General features: G+C 33.6%; 1 protein-coding gene across 1 annotated transcript in view; it reads right to left on the bottom strand.

The window, feature by feature from the left end:
- LRBA (LPS responsive beige-like anchor protein) overlaps nucleotides 1–21,289 on the bottom strand; it is a 730,439-nt gene that overhangs the window by 156,824 nt on the left and 552,326 nt on the right.

Here is a 21,289-nt window from a genome sequence, read left to right as displayed (position 1 = left end):
AGTAAATGCTGATGGCTTCTCTTACTTATACAGTATATATTAAGTATAACAACTGGAGGGCAATTCAGGAAGATGCCTAGCACTTTGTACAATTTAACTATAAAAGCTTGACAGATTTTTTTTTTTTTTTGAATCAGCAAACTGATTTAAGGAAGAAGAGTGAAAATACTGGTCATTTAAAATGGTCATAACTTCCTGAAAAAAAAGTCAATAAAAAATAGGTATTGATTAGAGAGGTACAATTCAAGGTCAGAACAAGGTAAAAATAAATATCCCAGGATATAGAAAAGTAATCTTACAAATTGAAAAAAGCTAACAAATAAAATTATATAAGATTTTTTAAATATATAGAATAAAACTTTAATCACAAGATTATAAAAAGTGGTTCAAATAACAAAATGATTTAAACATCAGACTATCAGGACTACCAACAGAAGCACTATGCTTAGAAAAAAATGGAAATAAGAACTTGAATTAAAGTAGGAAAAAATAAACTAAAGAAAAAAAGGTATGCCAAAACTCTTGAAAATGTATACATAGAAAAAAATCACTATTCCTAGAATATTCTAATCTCACAAATTGCAAAACTGATAACTGTGGTAGAGGGATAAGTATTCTGTTTGACAAATACTAATGATACCTTCCATAACAGGATATGCAAAATAAAACTTTCAAAAGTTATAATAAAAAATATTTTTACTACCTTCTTTGAGAAGTAATTTTGCTCATTAGTAGAGAAACAAAAGTACTGTATGTGAAATGCCCAGCTCAGTGCCTGGCACACAGTAAATTATTCGTAATAATATTTATTACCATTTTGCAACTTATTTGATGAATAATATTTAAGGGGAAAAATCTATTAAACAAGCCTGATGAAACTAGTAGAGTCTGTTAGAAACGTAATTAAAAATCATGATCTTCTAATGGTACACACAGTACCATGCATTATCTGTCAGAAGTCTCATAGTACACAGTAGTCCCAATAAACTGAACTACCCTACCTAAAGAAAATAAACAGGCAAAATTACTTTTTAAAAGTCCATAGGGCATCCAAATGCTACTATGAAAAGCATATGAAATGTCAAACAAATTACAATCTACTACATCAATTAAGAACAAACAACTTTGAATTCACAGACCCCTTCAAAGGTACATAACAAATTTTTTAATCTAATTACCGTAACAGTTAACTGTAAAAAGACTGTTACATTCTAAGTTTGTTCTTTTTTAAAATTGTAGGAAATCTTACCTGAAGTTATTTAATTAATAGTCCCAGCTCACACTTTGCAGTTTATAAGACATTATTACACATTATCATGGTAAACACATGAGCTAGAAATCTTTGTTTTAAAAACGAATAAATATCTTGAGTTACCTAATTCAAAGTCAACACAAATCTAGGAGACACAAATTCAGTATTCAAAAATCCAGTCTTGGGGTCTTTTTATCCATCTAAAATTGCTGTATTAATGACAAATTGTTTTTCCTAATTTCAACAATTTCTTATATTTCCATTTTTCAAATATGATATTTATTTAATAGGTTGGCATAAAGGCTAATAATATAAAGTGCTTAGCAGATATTCTGGCACAAAGAGAGTACATGACAAGTGTAGCTACTATTAATGTTATTCTAATTGTTATTACCACCATGACTGACATAAATCCTTCTTTTGAGATTTATATGTGAACTGTTCTAATTTATATCAGCCTTTCAGAAGTGAAGTTCCAAACTGATGGACCATGATTATAGTTACTAATAAAGTTGAAGGGAATTGGCAAGGAATCTCACAAATTCAACAAAGCAGAGATTTGCTTGAGTTAACAAACTTCTCTTTTAAAATCCAAGTCTCAAAAGAGTTTTTTTTTTAATGTCATTCTGTGAAGGCGTTCTTTGGAAAATCATTAGATCTAACATCTTGGGGATGAGAAACAGAAGAGAAGATTAAAGAAAAAATAAAGAATCATTCTGGAGTATAAGACACAGAAATAGGGCTTTTGGAAACACTAAAGGATAGTGTATCATAAAAGACACATTTTGTGGTTATAGGAGAGTGGTGAAGAGATGTCAAAACTGAAAAGGGGCTCAGGAAGGGGAGGCAAAAGAGCATAACTAGTTTTAGGATCTTGCTTAGGATCTGGATGGCTGGTTAAAGCCATCTACCAATGTCATCTTCATTTGGTATGATTGGGAAACTGGAAACCTTTAATTCTATCATTACATAAAGCCTGTCTTCTAGCATTAAAGAGGTCATGGGCAAAAGATGTTTTATTTTCTCCCTCCCCCATTTGCTTCCTGGAAGTAGGATAGGCCTATAGATACTAAAAGAGAATCATGACAAAATCAGAGCTAACAACATAACAAAATGGTTGAACTCAATGTTAAAGGAATCCAATGTTATATGTTATAAAAATGCCAGATGAAAGGATGAATATTATTAAATAAAAGGGATCTAATATTCATGAATGGATTAAACAAAAAACTTCAAATTCAGAGGATGAAAGATTTGGAGGGACTATTAGCAAATGTGGTATCCTAAAAGATGATCATTTCTGATTAGAGAATAATGATTTGGTTTGGAAGATTACAAGAAATAAATATGGTATACAGATTAAAGGGTATCTGATGACAGTGCTACTATTTAACGGATATAACTGAAGGTTCTAAGAATTTTACATAAATTACCTCATATTCACAACAACCTCTTAATATATAAAGCTATTAGCATTCCTAACTCATAGGCAAAAAAAAAAATTGAGTCCGAGAAGTTAAACGACAATTAATGATTGGTTACCTAGCCAGCGGCAGGGGCAAAATTTAGTACCAAACTCTAACTAAATTGACTAGCAAATCCTAGAATGATTTGGGTTGTGTGGATTTATAAAAATGCTGGTGCTAGATTTGTAAAGCCATTAGAATGTTTTCATGGGAGGTATAGATTAAACATCCTTTGAAACGATCCTTTTATCCCTGCTTCTCTAACGTGTGTGGATATTACTTTAGGAGAAGATTCCATAAATGAAAAAAAAAAAAGGATATTTTGCTTGGGGATGTTAAAAGATGCTTGGCAAAAACAGCCTAAAAAGAAGTGAACAAAAAAGGTAAATATTGTCACCAAAGTTTATGGCTTTACTTTTCTCTTAACTTTTATATTTATTTATCCACATCCATGAACCCAATAAGAGCCTTTAATTTCCTATGCTGCTAAAGCTTTTTAAAGAAGTCATTGAATTTTATTCTGTGCTTCTCTACCACCTGCCTTCTTCCCCCACCGCCGAGAGAAGAAAATAAACGAATAGCCTCTGTCATTTAAGCAATGTTGCCACTGTTAGGGGGTGCAGCAACTATTTTGTGTCAGTTGTAGCAGCTCTTTTATCTAAATGACAAGTATAACAAACAGCCTGATCAGCATTTTTACTCAACCTTGGCTTTTAGGGTATTTTGTCATATGCTATATATGGCTGAAATGGTTTGGCACTTATCTTCACACACTCTACATTTTATTTAATATTGTCAAGAAAAAAATTTCATTGGCACGCTACTGTGGCTTTTAGAGTTAACAAATAAGCACTTTTGTTTTCAAGTACCAGAGCAGTTTTTAATCCCTTGAAAACACACTTTCTTGCAAGTGGTGTTAAACATATACCCACTATACTATTTCAATTTAACAAATATATCTTGGGAAAAAGAAAGCAGTCCATTTTACTTATTGTGCCTATGTAGAATCTAAATCATTTCAAATGCTCACATTGGTAGATTTAGTAGCCTCTGCAGTTCTATGTTATTCAGCTACAGCTCATATTAAGTGATTTTTACTATGGGTTTTTATCTGAATTTGAGAAAGGCACAGAAATTGATTAAAATAATCTCATAATCCAATGCCAGTGTTAAACTGAATGCCTGGAAGAACCTCCCCCCATAAAAACCCAATTTTATAATCCAAGGCCAAAGAAAAAACATTTTAAGTACTTATAAAATGACAAACCCAAGAGACCCAATGCTGATATTAGAAAGCCTATTCATTTTCAGATAGATTCATCTCTCCACTTAAAGAAACAGTTAAGACCATGAAGGCGTTCAAGTCCAAGATGATGACATAAGAGGTTCCTGAACGCACTTCCTCTCATGGAAAAACTGAATCTACAGTTACACGTGGATCAATTCCCTCTGAAAGAAATCCTGTAACTAGCTGAGCTACACATCAGGCAAACAAGATGGTAACAGGTAGGAAAGGCTGTGACACTCTTGCCATAAATCTCGCCTCCAACACAGTAACGTACAATTGGGAAGGAACTCAAAACTCACAGCCTTTCCCTAAGGAGAGAAGACTTCTGGATCCATCAGCTAGCACCCCAGTTAAGATTGCCACCTGTGAGAAAGACACCCCCACACCCACTCCAGAACACCTAGCTCTGAAAGCCAATGAGGCTTGCGTCCATGAGACCATAAGACAATAGCAAATACAAAACCAAAAACTCCGTTCTTACCAGGCTCAGGAGGACTCAGCTTTACTATTCCCCAGAGCTCAGCGCTGAGACGGCAGATAGAAATGCCAATCTCCAGTCTTCCCTTGAAAGAGGCCTATATGCACATGTTAAAGGCTGCAGCCTGAGAGTCAGGATCCTAATATAACATATATCTAGGAACTGCAATCCTCCTCTGAGACCAGAGAAGCCAGCAGACACCATCTCTGCATTCTCCTGGTAGCTGTCTCCAAATCACTAATATCTCCCTGGAAGGAGCTTGTACACAGGTTTGGCATTTCTGTTTTTGTGTCTGATACCTAGAAGATGTATCCCTTGATCACCCTGTTCTCATGGCCATTGGGGCTTGTGTTCACAAGGTCCCACAGGACTGTAGCAAACAAATTGTTCTTTAATAGAATATCCCCCCGCCCCCCGGGGCTCAATGTTCAGCTCCCAGGCTTTCCCTGAAAGAAGTCTACTTGCAAACCTTAAAAGCTGCTGCCTGAGACTCTGGCTTCCAATCAGCCTGCATGTACTGCTGACTGAGACCCTCACCTTTGGAACAACTGGCGTGTCTTAGCACACTCACAAGGATTGGGAGCCACTAAAAACAAAGAAGGTGGCCTGGACAATCAGAAAGTTTTGAGGGATAGAGTGTGACTTGCTATTAAGGAGGACAGGCACAAAATATCAACCATTTCCCTAATCACTCTATTAAAGTGAATCAAAACCCTTAGGCTGATGGGGGAGGAGTACCAAATACTTTCATCACTAGGGCCTGGAAGAGAGATAGGAAAGTCTGTATTGCCCCTAGGACCAGGAAAATATCTGCTGGTACTGAGGTAGAGTAAAAACAAAAGCCCTTTCAGTTAGGGCAAGGGAAAAAAGTCTCTTTGAGCCAGGATTCTGCACTGACACAAAGGAGAGGTCTGCTTCTATTGGAAGAGGGATGAGAAAACCTCTCATGCCTGCAACCTACCAGACACAAGGTAGAGTGTGGGTGTTCAGCAGAGTACAGGCAAGAACGCTGGGAAGACCCACAGGGTCTGCTTAAGAGTGATGCTGGATCAGAAGAATGGAGGAGTTGCCCTATCCCCATCATAAGGCTGGCACTGAGTAATGAGCACCAGCAATCTACTCCTGGGGAGAGGCAAGAGAGTAGAGAGAAATCCTCAGTGGCACAGGCATAAAGGATCTGCCAGAGAGTGGAGCAGGAGCACTGAGACAAAATCTCGAGCACCCTAGGACCCAGATTAAGACAAATTCAAATGGAAGAACTGAAGGCATCTGTGAAGTCTGTGCTGCACTTAAAGTAACAATGATGACGAGAAACCCAACTGAACTCTCCTACTTGTCTAGCTGACTGAACTGCCCGTACAAGTTGCCTGATGTAAGAAAAGGCACCCACACTTCTGGGCATAGAATAGTATTCACATTCCAGTCTCTATTGGCATTCAACCAAAAATTATGAGATGCTTTAAATACTAAGAAAAATATGACCAATTGTGAAGAGACAAAGCAATCAAAAGAACCAGTCTCAGAGATAATGCAGGTGTTGGAACTATCGGACAGGTTACTTAAAATAACTATGATTCACATACTAAAAGATCTAGAGGAAAATTTGGAAAACTTACATGAACAGGTGAGAGATTTCAGCAGAGCAGGAAATTATAAAAAAGAATCAATTATAAATGCTAGAAACAAACAAAAATCAGAAGTGAAGAATTCTTTTGATGACCTTACATGCAGAATAGACACAGCCAAGGAAAAAAGTAAGTAAATTTTAAGGCAGATTAATAGAAAAAGATACTGCAAGTAATAAAATAATGCTGTCAGGGCTATATTAAAATTAGAAAAAGAAGGCCTCAGAACATGGAATATTACCAGGTATAAAGAGAGACATTACATAATGACAAAAGGATCCATTTATCAAGAAAACATAACAATTTGAAATTAGTTTCCTAGGGCTCCTGATACAAAGCACCACAAACTGAGTGGTTTAAAACAATAGAAATGTTTTGTCTCATAGTTCTGGAGTTTAAAAAGTCCCAAATCAAGTTGATGGCAGAATCACGTTCTTTGAAGCCTCAAGAGGGAAGATGCTTCCTTGCCTCTTGAGTTTCCTGGAGCCCAAGGTGGTCCCTGGATTGTGGCAACATAAATCCAATCTCTGTCTCCATCACCACATGGTATTAACTCCTTTGATGTCTGTCTTAACATGGTGCTTCCGTCTTCTCGTAAGCACACCAGTCATATTGAATTTGGACCCATCCTAACAACCTCATCTTAACTTGATTACATCTGTAAACATCCTCTTTACAAATAAAGTCATAACTACGGTACCTCAGTACTTGTGAGGACTTCAATATATCGTTTTGGGAGACACAATTCAACTAAAAAGAAATGATTCAAATACATAAAACAAATGAAAGAAATGAAAAAATATACAGACAAATCTAAATTGTAGTTGAAGACTTCAACACTGCCCTCTCAGTAATCAACAGAACAAGTAGAAAATCAGTAAAGACATCTAAGATATGAACAAGGCTATCAATCGATTTTACCTAATTGGTTGTAAAGGACATGTATAGAACACTTTACCTAACAAGAAAATATGTATTTTTTTCAAGGACATATACAGACAGCATTAACTGACACAGATCATGTTCTGAGCCATAAACCAAATTATAACTAATTTTAAAAACTGAAAATTATATAAAGCATATTCTCCAATCATAATGGAATTAAACTAAAAATCAATAAGAGAAAGATGTCTGAAAAATCCTCAAACCTGTGTAAATTTAACATTTCTTCTAGATAATCCATGGGTCAAAGAGAAAGTCACAAGGAGAATTAGAAAAGATTTTGAATGAAATAAAAATGAAAATATAATATATAAATATTGATTGGACCTTGTAAAAAAAAAGAAAGAAAAAAGAAAACTACGAAAATGAATAATAAAGGATGAAATAAGCAAATTCTGTGAAAGAGTCAGACTACCAAAGCTCATTGAAGAACAAAAAGGTAACATAAATAGACCTGTATCTATGAATTTAATTTGAAGCTTTAAAAAACCTTCCCAGAAATAAAACTCCTGGCCCAAATAGATTCACTAATGAATTCCACTACAATTTTAAGGATGAAGTAATTTCTACACCATCTTTTCCAGGAAACAGAACAAGAAGGAATAATTTTAATACTCATTTTATTCTGCCAGCATTACCCCGATGGCAAAACTAAACAAGGATATTATAGACAAACATCCTTCATGAACGCAGATGCAAAAATTCTTAAGCTAATATTAGAAAGTCAAATCCAAAAGGATTATATTTCACGATCAAGTGTGGTTTATCTCAGTAATGAATCCAAAATTAACCAGTATAAAATTTACCATTTTGACTAAGACAGAAAAACCTATTATTATTTATGTTCAGAAAAAGTAACTGACAAAATTCAATATCCAACGATAATCAAAACTTTCAACAAACTAATAGAAGGGAACTTCCTCAACCTAATAAAAGGCATCTATGAAAAACCTATGGCTAGTATACAAAATGGTGAAACACTGAATACTTTTCCCCTAAGACCAAAGACAAGGCATTCTCAACACTTCTAGTCAGCACTGTCTAATCCAGTAAGTATTCATTCAGAGATGCTATATTTATTTATGCAGAAAGTCCAAAAAGTCTACAAGGTTGCAAAATTGAGTCTAGCAAGGTTGCACAACACAAGATCTATGTACAAAATTCATTTGCATTTCTGTATACAGGCAATAAAAATTGAAACTGAAAATTCTGTAACTATTAAAAAGCATTAAATTTTTAAGGATAAATGAACAGAATATGTGAAAGAATTATATACCAAAATCTGCAAAACATTAGAGAGAGACTAAAGCAAACCTAAATAAATGGAAGATATATCACATTCATGGACTGAAAGATTCAGTATTATTAAGTTATAATTTTTGGCAAAAATCATCTACCGATTAAATGTAATCTCAATCAAAATCTCAGCAGGATTGATAAACCGATTCTAAAATTTAAATAAAAAAGAAAGAAATAAGAATAGCTAAAACAATTTTGAAAAAAGGGATATAGTTGGGCCTGACCTGACTTTATGACTTACTATTAAAGCTACAGTAACCAAGACTGTGGTATTGATATAAAAAAAGATACACTGATTGAGCAGAAAGAATTCAGAAATGGACCTAAACATATAGAGTCAACTTAATTCCATCAAAAGTGCCAAGACATTTCATGAGAACAGTCTTTTCAATTAATAGTGTTGAAAGAATTGGACTTATTTGTAAAAAGCGAACCTCAACCCTTACCTTGTACCTATGATATATTACAGATTAAAAATAGGTCATACCAGAAGCCACAATTATATAAGAGTACAACACTAATTATGTTTGACTCAATTTATTTTTAGAAAAGCCAAATAACTGTTGCTTAATAACAAGCACATAGTCAACTAAGATTTCAACTTTTACAGTAAGATAGTCTCTTGTACATGGTGAATGGACAGGCTTCTTGCAATAAACAGTTACCCCTTAGGTGACCAGAGGCTTTCGATCAGGAACAAATGCCACATTTTGATCTTCCTTCCCATTAACAAAACTACTGCCATTTATATTTTTAAAGTCTTTATTTTTTCCTCCTGTTTTTTGTACTACAAATTTCTAACACTAAATGTAAAACTTCATATTATTTCTTTATATTTCACTCAAAAATATCATGTATTTCATTATGCCAAAATCAGTTAAATTTTTAAAATTTAAATCATTTAAATTTTTTTATTTAATTACTGCAAAGCAAGTTAGATGATCAATTTGTCGTATTAGTGAAATTGTTGAACAAATCAGAACCCAGGACAGAATCCTACAACGATGCAATAAAGAAGGTGATACCTCAAGTTTATCAAGAGCATTAAACAATAGGGTTGTAAATGACGTGAACAGTTCTGAATGCTACTAATGTCTTTTGATCATCTTGTCTATTTACCAGAAAGTACCAGTCACATTTTCAAATAATTTGCCACACTAGACCTAGAACTTCCCTAATTTATCAACTTAATCAAAATACATTTTAAAGTAAGTTAATACAGTTTTATAGGATATGTTTTTCTTTTTGTAAAGTAATCTCTCTATACATCACACGAGGCTGAAACTTCCAACTCTAAGATTAAGAGTTGCATGTTCTTCTGACTGAGCCAGCAAGGAGCCTCTACACGATATATTTCTAAGTAAAACAACTGATTTTCTTTTCTTCCTCACATTAAAAAACGTAACTAATAATCTATTCTACTTTTTACATTGAGCCAGTGTTTTTTTATTTTTAGAATTTTTCCTTCTTCCACTTCCAAAAACTTGGTTCACATCATAAATTATGAACTCACACTAAAAATTTTTTTCTAAAAGTGGGACACTTTAAAATTAAATTACACAGAAATAAAGTTTCTGATTAGATTATTCTCTATAAGTGGTTCAGATATAACATACATTCAGTTAGAAAACTCTCTAAAAAGTAAGGACTATTTCATTTACTTTTATTCCTGACCAGTCCTCAGAATAATGTCTATTAAAGTTAACCAATGAATTAATAGTTATTTGAGTAAACATAAACTTATTCAACATAAGCTTATGTTGAATTCAAGTCGACTTGTGGAATAAAGAATTGGACAGGAATGTGGACATGTGACTATAAGAAAAGATACTACCTTACCCACTGTACCCAAATGCACAGTACAGATGTTTAACTAGACTTATTGTGGAGATCATTTTGCAATATATACAAATATCAAATCACTATTTTGTACACCTTAAACAGAATGTTGTATGTCAATTATACCAGAAATAAAAAAAAGTAATAACTGTCCCCCCAAACATACTACATATTCACATAAAAGTAAGTTTTGAGTATCAGAGGGAAATATAAGAATGAGAAGTTGACACATATAAGTATATAAAGAAAGCTACAAATATGCAGCTTTTTGAAATGTCTTCCTACATTTTAGCTCTATAAACACACACACACACACACACACACACACACACACACACACCCTGAAATCAGAAGTATAACTTACTATAAGCCTTATTGTTACTATAAACCAGTATTTGCTAAACTTTAAAAAACACAACCCAATTTCTAGGTGTTTTGAAAACAATCTTTATGTAAATTCAGGGTAGGTAAATGTTCCCCACTCTGAACCTACCCAAGTGAGTACACCCAGCACTAAACTAAGAAAACAGGAAGTATTAAGGGATAAAACTGGCAATGCTGTGTAAATAAAACAATTCATTTATAAATAATAATGAATGGTCACTCCACACCACAGTAACTTCAGATGACTAGAGAATAAATACTTCACTTTGAGGATTACTGACTGGCAGTGTGTTGCTGGTGTATGTCAGGATTATTCATCACCCTGACAGTAATATTAACCACAATCCATTTCAGTTACTTCAGTTTATCATATTCTGACCAATGTTAAAAAACAATGTCATTGAAGGCTGCTTAAATTAAGTGTAAGGTTAACCTCTGTTAGAGTCATTTAAAACTTCTACTAGAAGGTAGCTCCTAGTAGAAAACCAAATCTGTTACATGGAATGTTAATACTTAACAAAGGTAAGTTTTAAAAAAAGGTCACACAAAACATATTGTTTTCCTGATTTAAAAACAAAACTTCAGAAAATATTGTAAATCTACCACAACCTCTTTCCCTCCCTCCATATACACATATATATGTTCACAGTTTGCTGAATTTATTTTACAGGTTGAGGAAACAGTTGCACAACCTTATTTTAAACTAAATACATCACACTGAACAAAGTTTCAGAAGGTCAGTGTACCCATTAAAATTTTTCTTCAGTATCATACAACTACATAATACTATATGTAAAAATATATTAATAGCAGTTTGCTACATAAGGCCCCCCACCATTACCAATTAAGTAATTGAGAAAGGTCTCTTACTAATAAATGGAAGCAGACTGATATAATGTGTTATTTAATCCAAAGATTTCCTACTCTAGTCCTCTAATTTTATCTTTCTAGACTATTTTCCTGTATCATTTTTATGTGTCTCTTAAAAACCATCTGCATGGGGGCATCTGGGTGGATCAGTGGTTGAGTGCCTGCCTTTGGCTCAGTTTGTGATCCTGGGGTCTTGGGATTGAGTCCCACATTGGGCTCCCCGCAGGGAGCCTGCTTCTCCTTCTGCCTATGTCTCTGCCTCTCATGAATAAATAAATAAATCTTTTTTTAAAAAAGAAAAGAAAAAAAACTCATCTGCACTAACATTCTACTCTCTGTAGCATCATGTCCCTTTTTCTATTAATGTGACAGTTTTCTTTTACCTCTGTGAGGATATTTATTCTGATTTTGTTTTTAAGGCTTCTTCTGTTTCCTAAAATGTCTTTGTTTCTTCTATTTCTTGTTTGTTATTCTTTGTCATCTTTCAGACTAGAGACTGTCTTTAAATGTTTGCTAGTGCTTGGCTGTACCCTTATTTTAGAATGAGGCATAAAAGAGCTGACTGGAGTACATTAAGCCTAAGAAGCACTGTGAGCTGACAAGACTTCACTGAAAGAAAATCAGGTGGGCTCCAAGTGGGATCACTAAATGTTAACATTTTTTAGGTCTTTCCTTTTGCGCCAGTCAATATGTCCAAAGAGTAATAGAATCTTCTGTCTTACAGCGTAGGGCTTGAGTAAGCCTCGCTGCCAGGGTTTTGATAGCATGACAGCACAAGGGTTCTGGGGGGTCTTCACTATTCGGTACTTAAAGTTTTCAGTTCATCCTCCTGTTTTCCATTCCTTCCCATCAACCCCTCCTCTGCTGTTTTTGGTGTTCTCAAACAAGAACCTTCTCTGGTATAATTTCTCCAAAAAGTATACCTTTTCCCTTTTGCCAAGATAAAGGAAAGAGTGGTTGGATTTTGGAAAGAAGTGGACAGAAATCCAAGTGTTCAATCTAAAATACTCTTTCCACTTATCCTTAAAGTGAAACAGTTCACTGACAGGGACAGAACTGAGATCCCAGCCTTAACACTTGGAAAATGTGTGACCTTGGAGACTTCCTTAACCTCACTATATCTCAATTTCCTGATTTATAAAATAAAGATAGCAACACATTCCTTATAGTATTGTTGAGGGGATTAAAGGAGGTAGCATATGTAAAATATTTGTTTACATAGGAAGGCACCTACTAGGGATTCCTTCACAATCTAACAAATGTTTTTTTTTTTTTTTTTTTTTTTTACAATCTAACAAATGTAACCTAAACTTTCCCCATATCATTATTTTGCTGATTAGACTGTAAACTCCCTAAGGCAAGGGATATAATTCATATCAAAATCTTCAACATCAATGTGGCATATTAACAGCACATCCATATTTGCTGCCAAGATTAAAATATTTTAAATATATTTTATCAGCCAAAAAAATATTTTAAATATATTTTATCAGCCAAAAAATAATTATCCATGGGATAATTATTAATTTTTCTCTGTATTTACATTTTACTTAAATACTTTAAGATCCATTATTTACTGTTGTAATATTGTAAGGTTTTTTAAAAAAATTTAAATTCCTTTGGTTTGAAGCCTCATAAATCTAAAAAAAAAAATATCAAGGTTATAACACCTATCATATTTAAACAATATGTCCCCCCACCAGCCCCCCTGCCAAAGGAGTGTTCTTTTCCCTCTGTGACATCTAGATGGTATATTGATTCCCGGTATATCTGTTGCAGAGCAGGACTAAAAGGACTGGCATTCGTCAGAAACAGCACTTAAAACTTAAAGAGATAAAGAAGTGCTGTCTGATCAACAACAGTTAAATGTCGGTAGTCAATTCCAGGTCAAGACAAATGCTGTATATTAAATGTGTGTGTTAGGGAGAAATATCTCACATATAAAAATACACAAGCAAATGGTAAAAGATAAATGAGAGAGAGAGGAGAGAGACAGAGAGAGACAGAGAGAGAGAAAATCACCTACTTTTCCTTAAAACAAGGAGAGAAAAGAAGAAACAATAAATACTAAGGACAAATAACAGCAACTCATCAGAAAATAAGCAAATTCAAGAGAGTTTTGTTACTCAGTTCTCTTAAGCTATCTGCAAGTTTACTCTTTAGAAACATTTTGACCCAGACTAGGGCGGGAAGCTACTAGTTTAAGAGTTTTGAATGGAACAGCATTGTTAACACAGGTTGAAAAAAAAACAAACCCTATGATTTATTAGAGCTTGGACCAAAACCTAAAATTCAGTTTGAAGATATGGTCACAGTAAATTCTTCCTGGATTCTTAAACTGCAAGGAAGAATCAGACAATCGTGGTACAGGTTCATTTTTGAACACTAATGTTTACTTTCCCTTGTTTCTGCCCTGGAACCAAAAGAACAGTTTACATTGTTCTTCCACTATAAAGCTGAAAAATGGATGATTTTTCTTTTTCCCTCTACCTCAAACTCTCTCTTTTAGTATTTTCCTTCATTTTAAGAGTGTGAGCTCTAATTATTTAAAAAAATGAAACACTTGCTTATACCTGGCCATTAACATTTTTTCACCCCAATCTTCAGTTTTTTTTAGTAGGATAGTAACTACCTTGCTCTTTTGAATTTCCAGAAACTAAGAGTCTCTGGCGTGCAATAATAGTCAATAAACAAATGAAAATATAAATTCAATGTATGGGTTCAACAGTTTTAGCCAAACATTGTTTTTCATAAAACAGGCCCAGTCAAAAAAAGCTTAGAGAAAACCTGGAACAAACACATGAAGACAAGTAATTTGTAGAAGCTTTCTTTTTTAAAGCAATGGAATGCTGGTTCCATTTTACCATGTATTTCAGCATAATAAGTAAAAGGCAACTTAACAAAGTAACATTAAAACAGACTCAGAAATTGATGCCAAAAGTAGAGGCAGTGTAGCACACTGTAGTACTTCTCAAACATTCTGGGCCCAAACTTTTAGTAAGAAATATGTCACTTTAAACCATTACCCACCCACCCTCCCCCCAAAAAAACACACAAAAAAAACAAACCATTACCCAGTACACCCATGTACGTACCCATACATACACAGCTTAGGTCAAAGATTCATATATAATGTACATTGATATTTTCTTTCTTTATGTTATACCATGTCATTCTTTTCATTTTTTCTCTATGATACCTATGTATTTTCAGTGTAGTTGACACACAATATTACTTTAATTTCAGGTATACAATGTAGTGATTTGACAAGTTTATACATTATGCTAGTTGGCCACAAGTATAGGTACCATCTGTTCCAATACATGCTATTATGCTATTACAGTATCACTGACTAAATTCCTTATGCTGTGCCATTTATCCCCTTGATTTATTCAATCCATAACTGGGAGTTTGTACCTCCTACTCTCCTGCACCCATTCTGTCCAACCCTTACCTCCTTCCCCTCTGGCAGCCATCAGTTTGTTCTCTACATTTATAGGTCTGATTCTGTTTTTTGTTTATTTGGTTTTTGGGTTTTTGTTCTATATTCACTACTTTTTAAAATTTTCTATTCATTTTTTAAAATGTTAGTTGTAAACTGAAGTTTGAAAAACATGGGCTTAATTTTTATATTCTGATGCTAGCCACTACCTGTGTGACCTTTTACAACTTGCTTAACTTCATAGTGCCTCAGTTTCTGTCTCTGTAAAACACAGTACATAATGTTGCCCATCCTATGAGGGCTTGTGAGGGTTAAAAAAAGTTAACACATGTAATACACTTAGATGAGGGCCTGACAAAAAGTAAGTACTCAATAAATTTAGTTAGCAATAATAAAGTGGCATATTCCTACCTTCTGAAATCTATAGCAAAGTTTTCATTTGGAAGCTAATAGTTATCAGCTTCATTTCAATGTAAGAACAAATTGAATTTTTAGAATAGGTATTCAGATTGTGATACATATACATATCAAATAATTACATTGGTCAATTAAGAGAGAAATAATTGCCTCAGGTTATCTGGGTTTTCCTCTCTTAGAAAACTGGTTTACACAATCAATTTCCTACTAAGGGGGAAAAAAAATCAAAGTGGCAAAGAAAATCTTCCTAATATACAAAGAAAGCCCTGGTACTGAAACATTCTGCCATCATAATTTTTTTTATCATATGACATTTTGTAAATACATCCCTGTCCTAATTATAATTAAAATATAGATTAATGTCACTCCCAAATCCATAAATGGTTAGATTTGTCTTCTGATAAGTCAGAATTGTAGAACAATGATGAAACACATGAGGAAGTGAAGGAAAAAATCAACTTAAAAATTCATTCCTTTTTTCAGCTTTGAAAGAATAAATTAAACCATTATGTAAAATGAGGACTTTCTCAAGATGTGCATATAAAAAAATTAATTTTCATCAGAATTTCAGACTATTTGATCTTCTATATAGACTATATTTGATCTTCTCAACAGACTGTCATACTGACAATACTAATTTGAAATTATTATAAGGAGATATTATTCATAAAATACAAGTTTATACCTTCAAGAAGACAATTTTTATATCTTCCATCGAACCCTTTTCACAAAGAATGATCAGAAAAATAATACAGGAAAAAGGGTGTTAATTATATTAATTCAGCTGCAGAAAGAAAATTCCCTGCGCAACATGGAAGAAATTACCAAGTAAAATTGTAGCTTAGCATCAAAGCTGCTAAAACTCTCTTGAAAAACAGCATTGAGAAAATTAAATGGACATAAATATGCATAAATAATTCAATACATTTAAAAGCCAGTTGGGGTATATAATCTAATAAAGAATGGGGAGATCTGTTTATGTTTTAAATTAAGCTTTGCACAGAATGTTTTCTATAATTTCACAAATTTAAACAAATAGCAATGTTTGCTAAATGTATACTATGGAAAAACTGTAATATAATTATTTTATAATCATTATTCATATAGATATAACGCATGTATGAGATGTGTCATTGAAATATGTGTATAAACAGATACCTAAATATTGAATCACACTTTTGTAAACATCATGGAAAATTTTTTTTTTAATTTTTATTTATTTATGATAGTCACAGAGAGAGAGAGAGAGGCAGAGACACAGGCAGAGGGAGAAGCAGGCTCCATGCACCGGGAGCCCGACGTGGGATTCGATCCCGGGTCTCCAGGATCGCGCCCTGGGCCAAAGGCAGGCGCCAAACCGCTGCGCCACCCAGGGATCCCCATTATGGAAAATTTTAATGCCAAAAGGAATGAGATATTTTTATAAAGTAAATAATTACTACTACTTTATAGATGCAAAGCACAATTTTCAAAAATGTAACATGTTTATTTCACTTAATATAATGTAGTTAATTCCAAATTCACTTATTTCCATCAATATTTAATGAAAACAATTAGTACTAGAATTCCACTTTCTTGAACTTGAATGACTTTTACAGCATTTGAACTACTGCTGCTTTATAAATTATAAGATATGTGGCTGAGTGTTAGAGCTTCCCACTTCTTCTCAGCCTGGTTTGGTTAATTGTATGACTATTCACAATTCAATTGTGTGGACTTTAGTTCTTGTTGAAAGCATTCTTCATTAATATTATTTTCTCAGCCCAATGTGTAAATCTTTCACAAAATCTTGCAAAATATAAAAATGGGTGCCAGTACTACAATTAAAGGCACTAAATCATCAAAATTATATTTTTATGCCTTATATACTAGATATGGACATATTGGATAGACCAATGGAAGCAATTTTTTTAGGTTTAAGGCCCTCCTACTAGTTTTATAAATCTAACAAAATAAAAAGAGCAAAATTACTATTGGTCATCTAGTTGGGCATAAAAACAGCCTTATTTGTCATATACAGAATATAAATTACAAAGGCATTAATTAAAACAGTATTTTACCCACCCAAGAAAAGTATTTGGCAAGTTTCTTAGAAATAGCTGTTAACACATAAATAAAATTCAATTTTAGTAAGAGATTCTATTTGGCTAGCAAATAATCCATTGTGGGACTTTGCTGATATTATTTTAATGAAGTCTCATAATGAAAAAACCATATAGCCTACGTTAAATAAAATAAGTAAACTGCTTTGGAAGCTTTCCTCTAGTCATATAAGATTTTTAGTGGGATAGAGAACCAAGAGAACAGACAGAGAATAGAGGCAGTTGGCAAAGAACATTGGTAGGAGAAGGAAACAGGGTTACAGGAGCTCTTATTAAGGTACAATAATGGCAGAAAACAGAAATACAGCCTCAGCAGAAATATCCAAATAGCCTCCCACTTATCATCACTAGTAGCTGTTCTATCAAGACAGAAACACGCACCCTGTTCACAATCCATCTTACTACCCACTGGATCTTGAAAAGCCTACCAAAAAAAATCCTCTAAAGAACAAAAGAAATCTTAAGCTCTATGCTTAAATAGAAATCCAAACTGAAGGACCCAGTTTAAAAAAATTTTTTTAAAGAAAATTCTTCTAGAACTCTAGAAAGCTTATTTAATTCCAATGTAATTTATTCCGTAAAGCAAATTTTACATTTTAACAAACTAGTGAAATGAGATTTTTACATTTGTGTACATAAAATAATGGAAAGACAGTAGGATAAAATAGCCTGAGAATTAAAGAGTTGGCAAGTTTTTATTACTGACCTACTGTACGACTCACTATACAAATTGAGCTAATACATAGTCCTTCATTATTAGATTATTCTACAGATTCCAGTGAAATATTACAGGGTCTTAGAACAAATACAATACCTAAATGCAAGTAAGGCTTTCCTTTCTGTAAACAAAACAAAACCCCCACAAAACAACAATTTATCCATCTATTATTCCTCATAGTCAATGAGGCACCTGGGAAATTCTTGTATTCTGGGCCAGATTTAGCTGCTCTTGGTTACACGCAGTCATGTGTCTGTGGTCAGTTGAGTGCTGGCTTGTTTAAGGTGGCTGCTGATAGGACAATCTAGCCATTCTCCATGTGCTAGTCACATCATTCTAGCAGGTTAACCCGGCCCTGTTAGGGGCATGTTCTCAAGGTGATCTTAGAGAAGCAGAAGAAACAGATGATTCTAGAACTGGGCCAGAAAATATAAGGGTTAAGACCAAGGCACTCTGTCAGACCAGAGAACATGGTAGTTAACAAAGACTATTAAGATTGTATCGAAATGACTTTAAAAAGCTCCCTGTGGTCAAAAGTAGGAACTGAATGAACATCAATGAAAATAATAACTGCAATGAACATCATATATATTTAAGGCTGTGAGTTCACAAAGATGCTTTTTAGAAAGTTAGGTACCATTGGAGGGTGTTAGGAACCAGTTCACTGTTTTGAAAAATGCTATAAAAAGAGAAAAAAAATCAAACTTTTATCTTGCCTTTCCTTTTTTTTTTTTTAAAAAAAAGATTTATTTATCTATTTTAGAGAAAGAGATCATGTGTGCAAGCAGGGAGAGAGGCAGAGAAAGAGAGAGAGAGAGAACCTCAAGCACATTCAGGACTGAGCACGGAGCCCAAGGGGCTGGATCACATCATCCTGAGATCATGACCTGAACGTAAACCAAGAGTCAGATTCTTAACTTATTGAACCACCCCAGGGCCCCCTTTTTTGCCTTCCCAATGCAATGTACCACTGAATAAGCTAGTAGCAGATGAAGGGAAGTAACCTGTTATAGAATGATTTTTTTTAAAAGATTTTATTTATTCATGAGACACAGGGAGAGAGAGGCAGAGACATGGGCAGAGAGAGAAGCAGGCTCCCTGTGGGGACCCCGATGGGGGACTCAACCCCAGGACATCGGGATCACACCCTGAGCCAAAGGCAGACTCTCAACCACTGAGCCACCCAAACGTCCCTAGAATGATTCTTAATAATAATAAGTGAAATTAAAGTGAGAGAATGTAAATCATGACTGTGCAATGATTACAGAACCAGTGAATTCAGGAATTAAATATCAATGGCAAATATGTCACAAAAGAGATGTAAAGAAGATATTACATGCTTTCTGACAGAAGAATGCAAAAACTTCCTATGAAGCAGTCTTGCCACAAATATCCAATCTGATTTCTATCAACCTTTGGAACCAACTACCAATTTATAAGAAATAGAGAAGATGAAGAAAACTGTTAGACTATTTCACAGGGACACAATAAGCAAAATCCACACTGAGAAAAGATGTAAGACAAAGAATATATTTCTTCAACTAATCAGAAAGAAAGAAAAGACAAAAAAGAAACTTACAGAATAGAGACTTAAGACTTATTTAGTATCAATTGCATTGTGTGGTCCTTACTTAGATGCTGATTTGAATAAACACACTAAAAAAATTATCAAATTGTAATTCAATTGGAAATCTGACACTTATTACGCTTTTGATGATATCAAGAAATTACTGTTAATATTTTAGGTTTGAAAATAGTATTATAGTTATGCTTTAAGAAGGGACTATAGTTCAAAAAGAAGTACATATTGAAATATTTATAAATAGAATGATATAGTGTCTAGGATTTGCTTCAGAGTAATATGAGAAGGCAGAAAGAAAATGAATATAAAAATAAGAGTAACCATGAGTTGATAATTATTGAAGCAGGATAACTGATTGATGTAAATTTATTATGCTAATTTGTCTACTTTTGTATTTGCTTGAAATTCTCTATGATAAAAAGCTAATAAGAAATATAACTATTCTATATCACAATGATGATTCAGGATATTCTATTTATTGATAAGGACAGATAAGGAAAGTTCTTGAACTTCAGGTATGGGAAAATACTTAGAAAGTTAAAAAACACAGAGAGAGAGAGAGTGTGTGTGTGTGCGTGTGTGTGTGTATATATATGTATGTATATAAATATAAAATGTCATCATTCCTTATTGATATTTGGTAAATAAAGAGTAATTTTTGCTTATTTATGTTTTACATTTAAACAATTAAAGTTAATATTAGTATTTTAGAAGTTAGGGTAAATGTCTTATATATATTTTATTATTTAGCACATTTAGTGAATGGCAGGCTCTGTACTAAATAAGCATGGGAGAAATAATGGTGAACACTCTCATATGGAGTTTAATGGGGGGAGAAAAGAAGAACCAAAACCAAAAAGTAGAAGGATATACAAAATGCAGGTAATTTTGGGTGCTATGAAAGAAACAGAGAGCAGGATATCAGGGAAGTTAAACAGTAATGGTCTCTATGAGGAGGTAACCTATAGGACTAGAGTCAGCCACTTACAAAGAAGGAGATGGATATTAAAAGCAGGGAAGCAAAACTCTGAACTGGGAAAGAATAATTCTGCATTCAGAATAATTGTAAGTCAAAAAAGGTTTAAGCACTAGATTTATATAATTCAAAATTAGATTTAAAAATGATTCATTTTTGTGGTAGTGAGGGATGGATTGGACAAGGGTAAAAGGTACCAAAGAAACCAGGGAGGACACTTGGAGTAGTGTATAGGTACTTGTCTTTCCATGAAAGTGTTGGTGAGAAGTGTTCATGATTTAGTCATATGCTTTATCAATTACTAATACCCTTTAAAGAATATTTTAGAATAATATCTTCCTAAATGTATATGGGAAAAAGAATACAACTGTAAATACTTTTAACTGTTAACCAACTTTATCATGCCTTTTTAAAAAATTTTCAATTTAAATTTTAAATCTCACTTTGAGAAAGTGAAAATACATTTTAAGAGATAAATATATTAAACTTATGGTTATATATATATATTTTAAAGATTTTATTTATTCATGAGAGACACAGAGTGAGGCAGAGACACAGGCAGAGGGAGAAGCAGGCTCCATGCAGGGAGCCCGACATGAGACTCGATCC

This window comes from Vulpes lagopus, chromosome 23 (assembly GCF_018345385.1).
Source record: "Vulpes lagopus strain Blue_001 chromosome 23, ASM1834538v1, whole genome shotgun sequence".
Taxonomy (NCBI): Eukaryota; Metazoa; Chordata; class Mammalia; order Carnivora; family Canidae; genus Vulpes; species Vulpes lagopus.
Note: the sequence above shows the minus strand (reverse complement) of the source record. Positions and strands in the feature narration are given on the sequence as shown.